Here is a 19,666-nt window from a genome sequence, read left to right on the forward strand (position 1 = left end):
CACATATTGATAAGGTTGTTTCGAACAACATATTATATATTATGGGAGTGACAAGAAACTATAGAAGAGGAGGTACGTGTAGAAATTGTAAGTGAAAAAGAAAGTGGAAAGAACCAAAAGAGATGGTGAAATAAATCTAACGACAAATAATCTCAGAATACTGATATTTTACAGTTGTCGAATTACTTACTTTTTGTTCAAGAACGAAACAAGATTTTCCATAATAGGTTCAGGTGACTAAATGAGGACACTGGTTGCATTCGAGCACTTAAAGGTGTACGAGATGGTGGTGTAGCCTATGAGTTAACGAGCATTGCGCTCTCATTTAAATATATGGCCAAAAGAGTCAGTCTACAGGAATTGCGAAACGAGCCCTGTCGTCCAGGACTGCGTGCCACAAAGGATGCAGATTCACCTTGAGATGGGGAAATTCACACGCATCTGTTGTCTATTGAGGCCTAAGTGCTGTAGTGTGTGAGTGAGACAGACGAGAACCTACGTCATAGGGAAACCCAGTAGAAGGCTTTGGTGACCAAGGAGACATGTTGTTGTTGTTGTGGTCTTCAGTCCTGAGACTGGTTTGATGCAGCTCTCCATGCTAATCTATCCTGTGCAAGCTTCTTCATCTCCCAGTACTTACTGCAACCTACATCCTTCTGAATCTGCTTAGTGTATTCATCTCTTGATCTCCCTCTACCATTTTTACCCTCCACGCTGCCCTCCAATGCTAAATTTGTGATCTCTTGATGCCTCAAAAACATGTCCTACCAAACGATCCCTTCTTCTAGTCAAGTTGTGCCACAAACTTCTCTTCTCCCCAATCCTATTCAATACCTCCTCATTAGTTACGTGATCTACCCACCTTATCTTCAGCATTCATCTGTAGCACCACATTTCGAAAGCTTCTATTCTCTTCTTGTCCAAACTAGTTATCGTCCGTGTTTCACTTCCATACATGGCTACAATCCATACAAATACTTTCAGAAACGACTTCCTGACACTTCAGTCTATACTCGATGTTAACAAATTTCTCTTCTTCAGAAACGATTTCCTTGCCATTGCCAGTCTACATTTTATATCCTCTCTACTTCGACCATCATCAGTTATTTTACTCCCTAAATAGCAAAACTCCTTTTCTACTTTAAGTGTCTCACTTCCTAATCTAATTCCCTCAGGATCACCCGATTTAATTTGACTACTTTCCATTATCCTCGTTTTGCTTTTGTTGATGTTCATCTTATATCCTCCTTTCAGGACACTGTACATTCCGTTCAACTGCTCTTCCAAGTCCTTTGCTGTCTCTGACAGAATTACAACGTCATCGGCGAACCTCAAAGTTTTTACTTCTTCTCCATGAATTTTAATACCTACTCCGAATTTTTCTTTTGTTTCCTTTACTGCTTGCTCAATATACAGATTGAATAACATCGGGGAGAGGCTACAATCCTGTCTCACTCCTTTCCCAACAACTGCTTCCCTTTCATGCCCCTCGACCCTTATAACTGCCATCTGGTTTCTGTACAAATTGTAAATAGCCCTTCGCTCCCTGTATTTTACCCCTGCCACCTTCAGAATTTGAAAGAGAGTATTGCAGTTAACATTGTCAAAAGCTTTCTCTAAGTCTACAAATGTTAGAAACGTAGGTTTGCCTTTTCTTAATCTTTCTTCTAAGATAAGTCGTAAGGTTAGTATTGCCTCATGTGTTCCAATATTTCTACGGAATCCAAACTGATCTTCCCCGAGGTCCGCTTCTACCAGTTTTTCCATTCGTCTGTAAAGAATTCGCGTTAATATTTTGCAGCTGTGACGTATTAGACTGATAGTTCGGTAATTTTCACATCTGTCAACACCTGCTTTCTTTGGGATTGGAATTATTATATTCTTATTGAAGTCTGATGGTATTTCGCCTGTCTCATACATCTTGCTCACCAGATGGTAGAGTTTTGTCATGACTGGCTCTCCCAAGGCCATCAGTAGTTCTAATGGAATGTTGTCTACTCCCGGGGCCTTGTTTCGACTCAGGTCTTTCAGTGCTCTGTCAGACTCTTCACGCAGTATCTTATCACCCATTTCATCTTCATCTACATCCTCTTCCATTTCCATAATATTGTCCTCAAGTACATCGCCCTTGTATAAACCCTCTATATACACCTTCCACCTTTCTGCCTTCCCTTCTTTGCTTAGAACTGGGTTGCCATCTGAGCTCTTGATATTCATACAAGTGGTTCTCTTCTCTCCAAAGGTCTCTTTAATTTTCCTGTAGGCAGTATCTATCTTACCCCTAGTGAGACAAGCCTCTACATCCTTACATTTGTCCTCTAGCCATTCCTGCTTAGCCATTTTGCACTTCCTGTCGATCTCATTTTTGAGACGTTTGTATTCCTTTTTGCCTGCTTCATTCACTGCATTTTTATATTTTCTCCTTTCATCAATTAAATTCAATATTTCTTCTGTTACCCAAGGATTTCTATTAGCCCTCGTCTTTTTACCTACTTGATCGTCTGCTGCCTTCACTACTTCATCCCTCAGAGGTACCCATTCTTCTTCTACTGTATTTCCTTCCCCCATTCCTGTCAATTGTTCCCTTATGCTCTCCCTGAAACTCTCTACAACCTCTGGTTCTTTCAGTTTATCCAGGTCCCATCTCATTAAAGTCCCACCTTTTTTCAGTTTCTTCAGTTTCAATCTGCAGTTCATAACCAATAGATTGTGGTCAGAATCCACATCTGCCTCTGGAAATGTCTTACAATTTAAAACCTGGTTCCTAAATCTCTGTCTTACCATTATATAATCTATCTGATACCTTTTAGTATCCCCAGGATTCTTCCAGGTATACAACCTTCTTTTATTATTCTTGAACCAAGTGTTAGCTATGATTAAGTTATGCTCTGTGCAAAATTCTACAAGGCGGCTTCCTCTTTCATTTCTTCCCCCCAATCCATATTCACCTCCTATGTTTCCTTCTCTCCCTTTTCCTACTGACGAATTCCAGTCACCCATGACTATTAAATTTTCGTCTCCCTTCACTACCTGAATAATTTCTTTTATCTCGTCATACATTTCATCAAGTTCCTCATCATCTGCAGAGGTAGTTGGCATATAAACTTGTACTACTGTAGTAGGCATGGGCTTTGTGTCTATCTTGGGCACAATAATGCGTTCACTATGCTGTTTGTAGTAGCTAACCCGCACTCCTATTTTTTTATTCATTATTAAACCTACCCCTGCATTACCTCTATTTGATTTTGTATTTATGACCTTGTAATCACCTGACCAATAGTCTTGTTCCTCCTGCCACCGAACTTCACTAATTCCCACTATATCTAACTTTAACCTATCCATTTCCCTTTTTAAATTTTCTAACCTACATGCCCGATTAAGGGATCTGACATTCCACGCTCCGATCCGTAGAACGCCAGTTTTCTTTCTCCTTATAACGACATAGCAATGTTAAATGTGGCGTACCTAAGATGGGAAATAAAGAGAAATTATTTAATTCTGTAGTAGTGCAGGGAATCAAGCCACAGTAATTTTAATCTGCTATACTCCATAAATTTTCATGGTGACCCAATGAAACTTCAATCTGATCATGTCTATAATAGTATAGGATTTACTATAAGGTGAAATTAACAAGTTTTGTAACAAAGACATGAATGCTAAAACCTGAACGCTTTGGTCGATCTTAACGATCGACATTTCATATAGAAACGCACCATTAAAATGACAAATGTTGTAAATATCGGCTCTGTAACTTTACTTGTTTAAAATATATAGTAAATTTAAATTATCAGTATTTTCAGTTAAGCATCAGATAATCATTTCCTCCACACAAAACGCATTGAACTATGACAGCATGACACCTCATTGAATCATTAGGTAACAGAATATCTGTTGTAAAGTTTAGTGCAAAGCACATTGGTGCAAGGTTACTGGCCATAACATTCAAATTTAAGAAGGAAATTGTATTGGTTTTATCAAAAAGAATTTTATGTTTATTATGTAATGCATATTATTGTTACTCTATTTAGAACGTGAAAGTGGACAAGCTTTGATTATTGAAATATATTAAAACGTAAAATAATGTAGAATAAGCTGTAGCGAATCAAACGGACGGCTTCAGGAAAGGGAACTGCACTAGTCAGCTGAGAGACGATATTCGGCCCGCGGGAAACGCAGTTGGGGATGGGCAGAGGGACAGTGCGGCTGGAGACACCAAAGTGGACAGTGCTGGGGCAGACGCGAAAGCAGACAGTTCTGGTCTAGACACCAAAGGGTATAGTTTGGCTGGAGACACCAAAGGGTACAGTTCGGATGCAGACGCGAAAGCGGACAGTTGGTCTTCAGGCGGCTAGGAAGTGAAACGACTTAGAAAATTTCGCGTTGTGTGTTATCTGAGCGGCGAGCAGCCGCGCGCCTGGTGTGAACGCTAACTTTTCGCTTAGTTAAAGAGGTATTTCTTGGTGAGATTATGAATGATCGAACTGTATCAAATGGATATGGGTAATATTAATTCTTTCGCTATTGGTTTGCGATCTGAATAAACATTATTCAAACCAAATCGCAACTGTGTGGCCTACATCATTTATGGGTCGTTAATTTAGTTCCCGATATTACTATTACTGTTATTATATGTCACATTAACTTTATACAGTTTTGCGAACTTGCCATCAGCCAGACAATTCAACCAAAGGGTCATAAGTGTCTAATTTAGGGCGTTTAATGCGACACGTGCGGTTCAACCCCTAGACGAGTTTGCGCCAAGACATTTCGAGAAAGAGGAACCGCATGTGAGCCCGAACATCTTTGGGATGTTAGTTCGCAAGCCGTCCAAGTCATAAGTGATTACAATATAGTGGAATATGTCTGTGTGTGTGTGTGTGTGTGTGTGTGTGTGTGTGTGTGTGTGTGTGTGAAACGGCAGAAAGATGCTCTTTAGCGATGTATGAATGAAGATGCACTTTGTTGTAACAGTGCACACTGTCCAACGTGTGTACAAACCACAGTATACGGCTCGTAGTACCGTAATACGGAGTAAGAATAGTGGTCGTAAAAACCCCCTAACTGACATACACAATTGTCACACATTTTTAATGTGAATGGGATTAGAACCCAACAGGAATTGCTGTTGTTAGTGGATGCACATGCTTCTCAACTATTTGGGAAGGGAACTACATACAGTGGACATCTGTGTGCCTCAAAAAGGGTCATAGCTCACAGTGCATCACAAAACTGCTTGTCTTCAATGGCCCAAGCAACACGAAGAAGCACGGTGGCTAAGTCGTGAAGTGTGGTCCAGTGATGCGTAATTTTGCCTCTTTACAAACGGTGCAGGACATAGGATAAGGAGGGCAGGCAGGATATCTAGAAGAGAAAGGAAAAGAAATGAGGAAATAAGAGTAATAATCCAAATGTAATAATTAGTCGTGTGAATAACTGAGAAAGAGCTGTTCAATGGTACCGCGAATCGAGTGACGTCGAGGAACAATAACAGTCCTGGATTAATCAGCGCCGGAAAGGGAGAAACGTGGACGGCCAAGGATAACATGGTAAGCGGGAATAATTGTAATGATCAGGAAGAGAGGTCTGAAAGAGGAAGACTACAATGATTTTGAATATTCGCAAATGGGAATACAGGGTAACTGGTGAAAAGTGGAGAACCCCTTAAAGTAAACGTAAATTAATATTGGCGTGTAAAGGTGAATGGCTGTATTTTTCTATGTGAGATTGAAAGGAATGACTTCTCGTTCACTCATTAAGTAGTAGGCCGCTACATTATGGGTGAAATATATTTCAACCTCAAACGTAGAAATCTATAAATTCCACAGTATTCACTTTGATTGCACTAGTATTATCGTAAAATAATGGTGCGCTATGTCAAGAACTATGCTGAACACTAAGATGGCCGTTCTGTAAGTATTCCATGCTCTGCAGATATAACCAAAGGGAAGGAAGGAGTTTTACGGTTTAACGTCCCGCCGACAACAAAGTGAGACGAGACGCACATAAATGCGGAAGGACGTCACCGCGACTTTGTAAGAAATCATCACAAAAGTTTCCTTTATAGATTTGGGGTACTCACATAAATACAAATCTCAGTGGGTTGTTGCATATGTGGCACATCCTAAAAATAAAAAATAAAAAAACAACAAAAAAAACAACGTTACTTTTCACATATTCTCATCTTCATTTCTCTTTGATTCAGTCGTTTACGGAGTACAGTTTGTTAACAAATTTTCTCAATATTCTCTTTGCTTTGGTAAGAGCCTAAGAGGCGGGGCGTGGAGTGTCAGAAGCTTGAACGTGGTAGGGAAACAAGAAAATCTGAAACAGGAAATGCAATGGCTCAGTCTAGATACAAGAGGGGTCAGTGAAATGAAATGGAAGAAAGACAGGGATATCTGGTCAGATGAGTATAGCGTAATATCAACTGCAGCAGAAAGTGGTCTTTATGAATAGGATGGTGAAGCTGAGAGTGAGTTCCTGTGGACAGTACAGTTCAGTGATAGGGTTGTTCTTATCAGAATCGACAACAAAGCAACACCGAGAACGATACTCTAGGTATCCATGCCGACGTCGCAAGCTGAAGATGAAGAGATAAACAGTGCGTAAGAGGATATTGAAAGGATAACAGAATGCGTAAAGGGAGATGCAAATCTAATAGTCATGGGCGACTGGAATGCAGTTGTAGGGGAAGAAGTGGAAGAATACGTTACACGACAGTATGACCTTGGGACAAGGAATGAGAAAGAAGAACAGTGATTGAGTTCTATAATAAATTTATGCTGAAGATTAGATGGGTAGATCACATAACTAATTAGGAAGTATTGAATAGGATTGGGGAGAAGAGAAGTTTGTGGCACAACTTGACCAGAAGAAGGGATCGGTTGGTAGGACATGTTCTGAGGCATCAAGGGATCACCAATTTAGTATTGGAGGGCAGAGTAGAGGGTAAAAATCGTAGAGGGAGACCAAGAGATGAATACACTAAGCAGATTCAGAAGGATGTAGGTTGCAGTAGGTACTGGGAGATGAAGAAGCTTGCACAGAATAGATTAGCATGGAGAGCTGCATCAAACCAGTCTCAGGACTGAAGACCACAACAACAACAACAACAATAAATTTCAGCTAGTAATAGCGAATACTCCGTTCAAGAATCACAAGAGGAGGCGTATACTTCGAAAAGGACGGGTGATACGAGAAGGTTTCAGTTGGATTACATTACGGTAAGACTGTGATTCCGAAATCAGAATGGATTGCAAGGCGTACACAGGAGCAGATACAGACTGAGATCACAATGTAGTAGTGATGAAGAGTAGCCTGAACTTTAAAGAGATTTGTCGGGAAGAATCAATATGCAAAGAAGTGGGATACGGAAGTAATAAGAAATGACGAGTTACCTTGAACTTCTGTAAGGCTATGGGTACAGTAGTAAGGAATGGCTCAGTAGGCAATACAGTTGAAGAGGAATGGACATCTCTGAAAAGGGCAATCACAGAAGTTGCAAAGAAAGAAAAACATATGTACACTGAAGATAACTGCGAAGAAACCATGGATAACAGAAGAAATACTTCAGTTGATCAATGAAAGAAGGAAGTAAATAAAAGTTTAGGGAAAATCATGAATACAGCGATACAGATCAGTGAGGAATGAAATAAATAGGAAGTGCAGGGAAGCTATGACGAAATGGCTCTGTGAAAACGTGAAGAAATCGAAAAAGAAATGATTGTCTGAGGGACTGACTCAGCATATAGGATAACCAAAACAGCCTTCGGTGAAGTTAAAAGCAAATGTGGTAACATTAAGAGGCAACGGGAATTCCACTGCAGAGGAGATTGCGTGCAGGTGGAAAGAGTACATTGAAGGCCTCTATGAGGGGAAAGATTTGTCTGGTATGACAGAAGATGAAACAGGAGTCGATTTAGAAGAGATATGGGATCGAGTATTAGAATTTAAGAGAGCTTTGGAGGACTTAAGATCAAATGAGGCAGAAGGGATGGATAACATCCCATCAGAGTTTCTAAAATCGTTTCGGGAAGTGGCAACAAAACGACTATTCAGATTGGTGTGTGGAAATTTCATCTGGCTACATACCATCTGACTTTCCGTAAAATATCATCGAGACAATTCCGAAGACTACACGATCTGACAAGTGCGAGAATTATCACACAATGAGTATAATAGCTCATGCATCCAATTTACTGACAAGAATAACATACCGAGGAATGGAGAAGAAAAGTAAAATTGTGTTAGATGGCAGTCAGTTGGGTTTTAGGGAAAGTAAAGGCACTAGAGAGGCAATTCCCACGTTGCGGTTAATAATGAAAGCAAGACTAAAGGAAAATCAAGACACGTTCATAGGATTTGGTGACCTTGGGAAAGCGTTCGACAGTGTAAAATGGTGCAATATGTTCGAAATTCTGAGAACAATAGGAGTAAGCTGTAGGGACAGACGGATAATATACAATATGTACGAGAAGTAAGAGGGAATAATAAGAGTGGATGACCAAGTTCTCGGATTAAAAAGTGTGTAAGACAGAGGTGTATTATTTCACCCCTGCTGTTCAATCTGTATATCAAAGAAGTAATTGTAGAAATAAAACAAAGGTTCATGAGCGGAATTAAAATTCAATGTGAAAGGATGTCAGTGATGCGATTTGCTGATGGTATTGGTACCCTGAGAGAAACTGAAGAAGAATTATACGATCTGCTGAATGGAATGAACAGTCTAATGACTACAGAATAAGGTTTGAGAGTAAGTCGAGGGAAGACGAAAGTAATGAGAAGTAGCAGAAATGAGAACAGCGAAAAACTTAAGATCGGAACTGATGGCCAGGAAGTAGGTGAAGTTAAGGAATTCTACAACCTAGGCATTACCAATGACAGAGGAAGCAAGGAGGATATTATAAGCAGACTAACACTGGCAGAAAGGGTATTAATGGACAAGAGGAGTCTACTAGTTTCAAACATAGGTCCCCGTTTGAGGAAGAAGTTTCTGAGAATGTACATTTGGACCACAACATTGTATGATAGTGAAACATGGACTGTGGAAAAAACCAGAACAGAAGTCAATCGAAGGATTTGAGACGTGGCGCTACAGATGAATGTTTAAAATTGGATGGACTGATAAGGTAAGGAATTAGGAAGTTCTGCGTGGAATCGGAGATGAAAGGAATACGTGGAAAACACTGACGGAGAAGGGACTGGATGATAGGACATCTGTTAACATACAATTGAATGACTTCCCTGGGGCACTAGAGGAAGCTGTAGAGCGCAAAAAAAAAAAAAAAAAAAAAAAAAAAAGTAAGAGAGACGTCCGTTACTGAATCGCACAAAGGAAACAGGGAATTACAAAGACGGCAAGAAACTAAATGCTATCACGAAAGTGCTATTTTTTCCAGGTTGTCTTGTAAGAGTTAATTGCCATCAGTTGAGGAAACATGGAACGTGCGGCATTGTACTAGTCGGCAACATAATGTGGTTACTGTTGAGAAAGTTTTTGTTGAGTGACTTATTCAAATGCTCCTACCTAGAATACTATAAAAATGTTAATAGGAAGTTTTCTTCTTCAAGAATCAGTCCTACATTTTACACTAAGCCTTCCAAAAAACGTCCTTCTTCTCTGCCACAGGTTTGTTTTTGTAGATTGGTGGAGAAAGAGCACAGGTTCAGGCTCTGAGCACTACGGGACTTAGTCCCCTAGAACTCAGAACTATTAAACCTAACTAACCTAAGGACATCACACACATCCATGCCCGAGGCAGGATTCGAACCTACGACAGTAGCAGTTGCGCGGTTCCGGACTGAAGCGCCTAGAACTGCTCGACCACCGCGGCCGGCACAGGTTCAGGCTGAAGTTCAAAGTCACCGGGTATCTGTTCTGAGGGCATGAAGAAAAATTTCTATGCTTGTTTCGGCAGGAGACGCTTTTCGCTGATGTAACAAAGGTCAATGAAATTAATATCAGAATATGGGTGGTACTTTGGAACGGGCAGCTGGAATGCAGAGCAGGTATGGAAAAACCACCAAACGTACACTCGAAGTACAACACACTCATTTCGTGTTCCCTGGAAATGTAATTTACTCATAAAACTGTTAACGAGTTTTCCGAATCTTGATTTTATTACTATAATGTCAATACTGTGTTGAAATAATATTATTCAGCTACTTGATTAACTGCGAAATGGTGCAGAAAATCACTATAGAATATACCTGTATGATGTAGTCTTTCTCGAAAAAAACTAGGTTTACATAAATGTTTGTAATAACGTTAGTGTTGTTTAACATGTGTAACAGTACAGACTCATACAGTACCATGGACACTTGCAATTCTGTCGGATGTGCTGCATTCTACTGCTTTTTCCTTACTGAAAAAAAAGCTGGAAAGGTTTCGTGCTCGACTGGCTATCCAGCAATTGTCTGCAAATAAACAAGATGGACTAATGATTCCTATGTTGAAAGTTCTACACTATATTGCTTGGAAAGAACAACATCAACTATTGGTTTATGCCACTACGGTTTTATGTGAATACATTATATATAAAAAATGGAAAATTAAGACTGTGTTTTCATAGGCCTCGGCGCCTGTACTTCTGGAGTCTACCAGACGTTTCTTAGTTGACAGCCAGTACTATTCTATGAAGACGCAGTAAACTCTACAAGATGCCTATACAGGATGCATCACATTGGCATAAACGCTAACAGCTGAAGGTACACGATACCAGTAGCAAGAAAATCTCACTGAAGAGGGACTCCAAAACGCATACCTTAAGAGCTACAAGCACTTCTCCATCTTAGATACAACGAAACAAATCTCTTACACTGCAAGCTCACTACTTTCCATATTTTGAGCTGTAGTAGTATGGAAAAAATGCCCAGTAAACATGGGTTCTAAATATACCTAAAGATCTACGAGTGCTCCTTCATTTTCGCTACTGTGAAACACATCTCCTATACTGAACAAGTGTTCATAGCTCTTAAGATACGCGCTTTTAACTGGATATTGTTTTCTTGTTTTGGTCCGTACTGCCTCTTCTCAAAGTATGGAAAGGAAAGGGCCAGTCCTAGATGAGGCTTGCTTCCCTTTATCGAAGATGAATAAGCGCTTATGCGTTTTAGAGCCCATGTTTACTGATAATTTTTTCTTCTAGCAGCGTGTGCATTCATCTGTATTTGTATGCCCCATTAATCGTGATACAGCCTGTGTTGCCGACAAGGGCAGTAATTCTCGAGTATCCAATTAGTAAAATATGTAGATATTGAACTATAAACGCCTTGGACAGGAGGTTACTTTCACGCTTCTATGTGTTTTTCAAATGGCTCTGAGCACTATGGGACTTAACATCTGTGGTCATCAGTCCCCTAGAACTTAGAACTACTTAAACCTAAGGACATCACACACATCCATGCCCGAGGCAGGATTCGAACCTGCGACCGTAGCGGTCACGCGGTTCCATACTGAAGCGCCTAGACCCGCACGGACACACCGGCCGGCTCTTTGTGTTGTGTTGAATTGTCATACATATCTGTATTAAATGTGTAGTACCAGCATTGGAGCTGTATTTGGGAGTCACATCAAAATTCTGCTTAGTTGAGGTTAAACACGATAAATTCATGAGGGAGCACGGTGTAACTACCACTAAACAAAATTCAGAATTCTTTAACTTTTATTTTCGTTTTTGTGTACAATATAGGGATAATAATTAGAAACAATACCAATTCTACTACTGAAAATGCAGTTAATGAAATGTCTGAAAATATCAGCAGGTTGTACAACACAAACAGGTCGTCACTGAATGTAGACTAATTCAGTAATTCTCTAGGAATTTTGTAGCTTAAAACCATGACCTATTAAAACAGTAGAATACATTACAATTAGTAAATATCTTTCAATTTCTCCGACTACAGAGAACTTAATTCCTGAATTGGTAAATCAAAATTCTGTAGTAATTAAATGCCTTTAGATTGCAGTAGTTAAAACCGTAGCTACAGATGATTCAACATGGAGAAATGAAAGAATGAATACGTTGCCTGAACCAATTCAGGAATATTGTTTTTTCTGATGTTCCGCATGTCCTTGGTATTACGAATAGTTATATCAAAGTTGGCGCAAAGTTTGATTTTAACACTAGGTTTGCAGACAACCGCTATTAGACTATTAAAGCTTAACATCAATACAGAGAGGAGTCAGATACATGGGCATACATGTTGTAAACTACACTGAACTCAATAACTCAATATGGAGTATCCAGTGTGTATTGAAGGGGTGTGACTTATGAAACGTTGTTAGACGTGTTATTCTTTGCGGATTCTATTTCACAGGGTGTCTCAGTCTTCTGAGTGGTTAGATGCGTCCCGCCACAAATTCGTCTCCTGCGCCAGTGTTTTCATCTCAGAGTAGCACTTGCAAACCGCGTTTTTACCTTCGATATCTCCCTCCACCACCATGGAATTTATTCGCTGATGTCTTAACAGATGTCTTGATCATTCTGTCCCTTCTTCTTGTTAGTGTTTTCCATGTATTTCTGTCCTCGTTTTTCGTTGATGGAAAAAAAGGAGAGCGAGAGGAAGAGGGAGAGAGAGAGAGAGAGAGAGAAAGAGAGAGAGAGAGAGAAAATCTTGCAACTTTGAATTTCGCTGTATCAAATTACTTTGTCAAACGCTTATTCGCACAAATCGCCACGGTTTCAGAAAGCATCGCTCGTGTGAAACTGTTTGCTCTTTACTCACATGATGTACTTTGAACTATGGACGAAGGGTAGCAGGCAGAGTCCACATTCCTAAATTTCTGGAAAGCATTTGACGTGGTACCCCACTGCAGACTACTATCGAAGATACGAGCATAAGGAGTAGGTTCCCAGATATGTGAGTGGCTCGAAGACTTATGATGTAATGGAATCCAGTAAGTTGTTCTCGACGGCGAGTGCTCCTCAGGGACAAGGGTATCATCAGAAGTGCCTCATGGAAATGTGATAAGACCGCTACTATCTTCAAAATAGATGAATGATCCGGCGGGCAGAGCGAGCAGTAATCACCGGTTTGTTTGATGATTATATTATGAGGTATGGCAAGGTGTCCAAAACGAATGTCTGTAAGACGACACTGGATAACTTACAGGAAATGGCGAAAAAATGTAACTTACAGCGGATGAGAATGATAAACAAACCCGTAGTGTTCGGTTACGGCATTGGTAGTGTCCTGGTTGAGACAGTCACGACTTTTAAAGATCTGGGCATAACGTTGCAAAGCGATATGAAATGGAATGAGCATGTGAGGACTGTGGTAGGGAAACCGAATGGTCGACTTCGGTTCTTTGGGAGAATTTTAGAAAATTGTGGTTTATCTGTAGAGGAGACCACATACATGACATCAGTGTGACCTACTTTTGTGTGCTGCTTGAGCATTTGTGACCCGCAGCAGCTCGGATTAAAGGAAGACTTCGAACCAGTTCAGAAAAAGGCTGCTAGGTTTGTTATCGGTATGTGCGAACAACACGTACGTGTTGCGGAAATGCCGAGCGAACTGAAATTGGAATCCCTCGAGAGAAAGCGACGTTCTTTTCGTGGAACACTAATGAGAGAATTTAGAGAAACGGCATTTGAGGCTGTCTGCAGAAGCCGGCCGGAGTGGCCGTGCGGTTCTAGGTGCTACAGTCTGGAGCCGAGAGACCGCTACGGTCGCAGGTTCGAATCCTGCCTCGGGCATGGATGTGTGTGATGTCCTTAGGTTAGTCAGGTTTAATTAGTTCTAAGTTATAGGCGACTGATGACCTCAGAAGTTAAGTCGCATAGTGCTCAGAGCCATTTTTGTGTGCAGAACGATCCTACTGTCACCCATATATATTTCCCGTAAATAGGTGTATAAACAGTTATTTTTCACTCGCTCTGTCTCTGGTGGTACAGGAAAGGAAACGACGAGTAGCCGTACAGGCCACACTGCACCACGCACCGTATGGTGGCTTGCGGAGTATGTGTGTAGGTGTAGACGCAGCTGTACATGTGGATAACAGGTAATAAATCAAGAATAGTATTTTTCTCTCGCTTAGGCGGAAAGCACGTCTATGTGAGGCTTTTTGTTCGGCAGAACGAACGTGGACTGGAAACCACAACGAAAAAGGAGAGACAGCCTGAGCTAGGATAAAATAGTGTGAGGTATGTATGACGGGTGGCCGTGGTTAGAGACTGAGTAACTTCAAAAATTGTGACCGACGGTAGCCCGAAGCATATGCCTGTAAGTGAATCCGGCGTGGCAGTTATTTCGGAAAGAAAGTCACATTTTGGTAGTGAAACTAATGGCCTTCTGGAATGTTGTGCGGAAACGGAAATGACCGTTTCTCGGCACTGTTTTCGCGGTCATTTAACGGCGTCATTTTCACCCGAGACTTTTAATCGAGGATCGAAAACTGCAGGCGCAATTGTGTAGTCTCGTTCTAGCGGGAAAGGAAAGAAAAGGAACGAAACGCTTGGCGTCGTTTTAGTTCCATTAAAGCGGACGTAATCGTTGTTGTTGTTGGTGGTCGCGGTGTTATTAACGCCAGCGCAGCGCTGGGTGCGACTCGACCACGTGCAATTAACGGAGTGCATTAAACTCTCCGCGCGGCGAAAAACTTCCTGCGCGAGGGAGCGCTGTGGTGCTTGACGCACAGGAGGAGGACCGTACGTAGCCGTCCCTCAGTTACTGTCTCCCATGGGGCTCGATCTACCAGTTCAACGTTTCCCAATATCTTCAGCTAATGGAATGTTAATGCAGGTAGAACTTGAAGTGAGTCGGCGGAATTTGGATTCCGATTCGCCAGTCTCAGGTGTTAAACATTTTTTAAGGATCTGATGATTTACAGCTTCTAAATATTTTTGAAAAATCGCGGTTTGCCACAAGAGCTTCAAGTCAGTTCATTAAAGCTATTTTCAATCAAACAGACCAAGCAGTTTTTAATACACACATCAAAAAAGTTTTGCATCACCTCGGTTGAGAGACTTCCGGAATCTGTACAGAAAGTTGGAATACAGATCAACATAAACATCATTTCCACTCTATATTGCTCATGAAGACCATACATTACATGTTGTCCCGCCATACAGCGAGAGCTTCAGTGGTGGTGGTCCAGATTTCTGTACACACCGATACCTCTAATAACCAGTAGCACATCCCCTTGCATTGATTTATGCCTGTATTCGTCGTGGCATACTATCCACAAGTTCATCAAGGCACTGTTGATCCAGATTGTTCCTCTCCTCATCGGCGATTCGGCGTCGATTCCTCATAGTGGTTGGTGGGTCACGTCGCCCTTGTCAATCTATCCCAGGCTTTTTGACGCTACTATCACCTGGACGGATTTATGTCGATAGTAGGTCGGTGGTCATAATGTTCTGGCGGATCGGTGTATATTCATACCATTACTCTCTTGTGAGCTAGTACCTCAAGCTTGCCGACATAAAAAACAAAAGTGGTATTCCTGCTTATTGGAGAAACAATTGTGAATTTCTTAATACCGTCACAATCGGCTGCTTGCCGTAACTAAGGCAATAAATAGTATTTTAGACCAGTAGCATATACACGTTTACCTGTTTCAGTTAACGGGATAGAGCTCCGTCCCTTACTTTTCCCGTTGTAGCTGCAAGTGGTCTTCTGAAAATAGCACGTTGAACAGCGTGAGTCGAATACGCCGCTGACAATGGTCAGCGGTCAGCGGGCAGCGGGCAGCGTATAGCGGGCAGCTCGCTAACCTTATCTCGCATCATGAAGGCGACACGCCAGCTCGCTGATTCATTGCAATGGAGAGCGCGTATCACTCGCTATCGCGCTGCCAGTTTTATTAAGTCAGCTAGTTCACAAGGTGGGGCACACTGCCAGGAAAAAGCTTACACGGATTTTACTTAGCAACCGGAAGTTATCGTGGTTATCAGTAACAGCTAAATGGTGTACCTTTGCCGGGTAAGTGCATTAACTCATTCATTTCGTCTCTCACTGGACTGAACATACTCTATTAATAGGTGACATAAGAGGCACACCTGTAACATAGCTGACGTCAGAAAGGGCCTCTCTCTGTAGTCTTAGTCGCTAGCCAGGGGAGTATATAGAAAAGTTTTTGTCTATTTTTACTCGTCGGAAAATGAAAGGGTGGTCAATGGTTTCGTATGACCTGACTGTTAGCCAGAGTCCTCGCAAATCCCTTTGCATTGGTCCAAGGGAGAAAACATATGCCAAACGGCCTTGTTTCTTTATTTTCCGCAGCAGAGTTTGTAGTGAAGGCAGCTACAGCCTGCATACATCATTCTGAAAACAGAAGACCCCTGTACCTCTGAGACCTTTATTTATGGACACGACCGGCTGCGCAGCATTTTAGGTGCTCCATCTAGTGGAATCTGTACAAATTGATAGACAAAAACACGTTTAAGGCAAGAAAAATAAAATTAAAAGTATACACGGGATGAACATACTCATTAAACGATTTGTTTCATCTATTTCTTTTTTAAATGTACAGTCCTTTGGTTGTATTAGCGTTCAGTCTGACTCTACTTTGGCAGATTTCATATCAGACTTTCAAGTGAAACTGTGCAGATGATTAAAACACCTGTGTTATGAAGCATGTGTGTCGCTGTACGACAGATATAAGAAGGATCGAACCTAATGAAGCACATAACCTATGCTGAGGGCGTTGCACCAAAGAGACGTCAAGCTTAACATCCACCCTAAGGGAAAGATTTTCACCCTAGCGTCGTGTGCACTTTCTTAATGGAACACTTAGAGTATGTTTGGATGTAACTAATCACATATGTACAGGGATCTCGACTTTGAAGAATTCACGTTTCCACCAGCGGCTGTCCAAATATTGGTATTGGAATATTGGAAGGAAGATTGGGTCTTAATGCCTCATCGACGATCAGATGATTAACGACGGAAAGGGGACATCAACTGGAAAGACAGTCGGCCATATTCTTTTCACAAGAACCATGACAGCATCTGCTTTCAGATGTTAACGGAAACGTAGAAGATTTAAACGTGACTGGTAGAGCAGGGGTTTTAACTCCGCTCTTCCCGAACGAAGCATCATTACCTTTAGTCACTGCGCCGGATTGCTCGGTCAGACATCCATAGGGATTTCAGAAACGAATTTTGAAGTCGGCCACATTATTTTTTTCTTAAGGAACATACACTTTATAAATCATAGTTTATGAGTGAAGCCTACTGATCATGTTGCGCAAAACATAGTAGATAGATCTAAGTCAGTTAATTGTTGTATCACATCCGAGCCAATAGTTTGCCTTATTAGCCGCTTTCGTCATTGTCTGCGCGAATAGCGGTTACTATGAATCGTTTGGAGGCACACTCAGGTATGTGAACTGTTTAGGTGAGTGGGTATGGAAAAAATTCTCATCGTTTCAGCAAACATTGTTTTCCCAGCAACTGTTCATATCACTGTACCTAAGCAGCATTTTTTCGATGCCTTCGAGAACCGGCAGTCTTCCTCTTAAGCATGTAGTAAGAGAAACGAATTTAGAGGACGCTGGGACTGAAAGACTTATTAATCCACCCGTTGTGTGAAGCTTACAGTGCAGGCAGTATGACACAAAATCTTGTACTCATACGGAATTTGTGCAATGATTATTTCCCCAAAATTTTAATGCTCCTTTTCGCAAGAACCATTGTTCTATACTCAACAACATTCCTAGTCTTTTTTGTGAGGTGTGCATACATAAATGGAAAAAATCAGAATGTTTTTGGATACAAAATAATTTCTTAAAATAAAGGGAATTACCTCACGAGGCTGCTTCTAATTGAAATGGCGTATTGGTCAGCAAATTTCCGTACGATCGCTACAACATACCGGAAACTTATACACTCAGAAACATTTTCTACTAGATCGCAATGGAAATTAAGAACCTGAGGCCAGAGTTATGAAGGTTGCCTATCGTATAAATACACAGACCGGAGAATCATTTGAGGCACCGGTGTTGCGCATGAAAGAAACAGCGAAAAGGTCGAACAGGAGAGCCTTGTGCACAGGCAGCCGTGGTACAGGGGCAGGCGTGTACCACTGGCAGCCGTGTAACAGGGGCAGGCGTCCACTGCACTGGCGCCCGGCCAGCGCTGCCAGAGCCGATGGCCGCCGCTTCCGAGTTTGTGGCGCACGCCTCAGCCCACAAAGGCCATTTTTTAGTCCTCGCCGCTGCCGGAAACAAATTTATGGCCGCGAGACGTGAAATAACGAATGGTTATTGCAGTATGCTCACAGTACTGAATTACACTCGAATTCCTGTTGTACAGGCACATAGGTCAAATGAGTTGTCGACAAGCCAGTGACCTGATAGAATGGTAAACTTTGACGTATTTCTGGGCGAATTCCAGTCCCATATTAGTACCGTAAAGGGGTGTTCCTGTATGAATAAAACAAACAGGAATATTCATGGTCAACGTAGCCAAATAATATGAAAAGAGTTTACTATTTCAGCCCGAAGCACAAACTATTTTAAGGGAGGATAGGTCGAAGCACTTCCACAGTATTTCTCTCGAGCAATTTATGACTATATTATACTCTATGAATCTTTTGTTAAAGCTGAAAAACCGATTTCACGTACCAGATGACAAATGGTTTTAAATTATCCATCAAATAACGTTTCCTCGATGTGTAACTGTGACGCCACATCCGCGGTAACGGTCGTCACGCATGGGGAACCCTACGCGTTCCGCTCTTGATAGACCATTATCAAAGAAAGAAACAGTCAATAATCAAAAATCATTACATATCGTTGCTAATTTTGGAACTGTTTGTAACGATTGATTCACTGGTGTACTTGTTATCACGTTATCAGTTTTGTTTCCGAGGTCCTCCAGTATTACGTAACAATAACCTCCTGATAGAACATCCAGAGAGAAGAGAGACTGTCACAGATAACTGACATACTGTGTTAGAATCTAAATTATTTCAAGTGGATTCGATTATGTGCTAAAGAAGGCGGCTGCCGTTAAATTCCTACAAAAATTCAAACAGCTTTTCTTCTTTCTAGAGGAGGCGGAGTGCTACAAAAATGACTGTGTTTCGATGGGTGTAGTCAGGAAATGAGGGGAAAGCTCTGTGGATAATAGACGGCATCTAGAAGTACCAGCAATTCGCCCCTGCCAGTGTTTGGTCCCAGCCCATTTTTTGAGATCGGAAGCACGTCAGTGTGCAGACCTTCATAAGTCACAAAACTATAGAGTGAAGCTACTCCAGTCACCGTTTGCCAATTTCTCTTCAGATCAGCGGATGCAGCACAGAGGCTCCACACACAGGCGTTATACGCTGGACACTTTCCTCTTTCAGTCGGACTAATGTTTGCTTCCTCATTACATTGAGCAGAAGGTAAGATTTTAAATACCTTATAGGCGCTATCGCTTACAATTATCGAGAGTAAGAATGTTGCGCTCTTGCGCTGTGAAAACATACGTAGTTTTGTGGGACGCCAGCATCGCAACCACCCCCTGTAGTCACTTCGGTCGCTAAGCGATGGTTTCGGCTCTCTCTGTAATATGTTAGGTTTCTCATGAGAATTTAGCTCCCTTCTGAATTTTAAATTCCAGGCGTTGTTCAAGCTCTTTTCACAATTAAGTAGATCTCTGTATTTCACTTTATGTCAGTAGCTTATCCGGTCAGTAAAGGCTGCTCTCGCCTGTATGTTTTGTAACATTCACC

The sequence above is a fragment of the Schistocerca serialis genome, chromosome 6 (genome assembly GCF_023864345.2).
Source record: "Schistocerca serialis cubense isolate TAMUIC-IGC-003099 chromosome 6, iqSchSeri2.2, whole genome shotgun sequence".
NCBI classification, from domain to species: Eukaryota; Metazoa; Arthropoda; class Insecta; order Orthoptera; family Acrididae; genus Schistocerca; species Schistocerca serialis.